This window comes from Xiphophorus maculatus, chromosome 9 (assembly GCF_002775205.1).
Source record: "Xiphophorus maculatus strain JP 163 A chromosome 9, X_maculatus-5.0-male, whole genome shotgun sequence".
NCBI classification, from domain to species: domain Eukaryota; kingdom Metazoa; phylum Chordata; class Actinopteri; order Cyprinodontiformes; family Poeciliidae; genus Xiphophorus; species Xiphophorus maculatus.
The window spans coordinates 23,699,410-23,700,077 of record NC_036451.1 but is presented as its reverse complement, the minus strand read 5'-3'; positions in this window follow the sequence as shown (position 1 = coordinate 23,700,077).

The window sequence follows — 668 nt, the reverse complement described above, 5'->3', positions numbered from 1 at the left end:
CAGTCTGACCCAATGTGTTTTTCCGGTTAAAGACCCATTTCTCTTGAAAGTCGGTTCATAAAAAGGACTCGAGAAGTTTTTTGTTTTTTTTTAATAATCAATTTTCTTGGTCTTCAGAAGCAAAGCAAAGCCTAATAAATCCACATAATTCAATGAGAAGTAATCAATGCAGAATATTTGAGACTATGTTTGATCTCTCTCTACTTGACAGTATGTTGCCGTTTTCACACACCTTTTCACAAATAGCATTTGTTTAGCTTCGAACTGATTCCAAAACAAAAACAGGCTTTTAGGCTGGCATAGGATCAAAACTTGTTTATCACATACTAACCTCCCTATCATCTGTACATGCAAATAACAAAAACAAAATGTGTCTGGGGTCCACCTGACAAATCACCTTTTTTCTTCCCTTTGAGTTCTTGTGCCACCCCCAGATGGAATGGCCCCCGTAGTGGGGAGCCAAGTCGCCCTTTTAAGAAGCTAAAATCAGACATTACAGTTGACACTTTTAACAAAAACAGAGTCCCGCCATCCAGATTTAAAAAAAAAACCCAAATCATAACTACATTTAGATCAGTTGCGCCTTTATTGTACACAGCAACAACATCCACTGCTCGTCTTGCAGCAATAGTGGGAAAGAGTGGGCATGTTAAAGCGCTTACTGCACT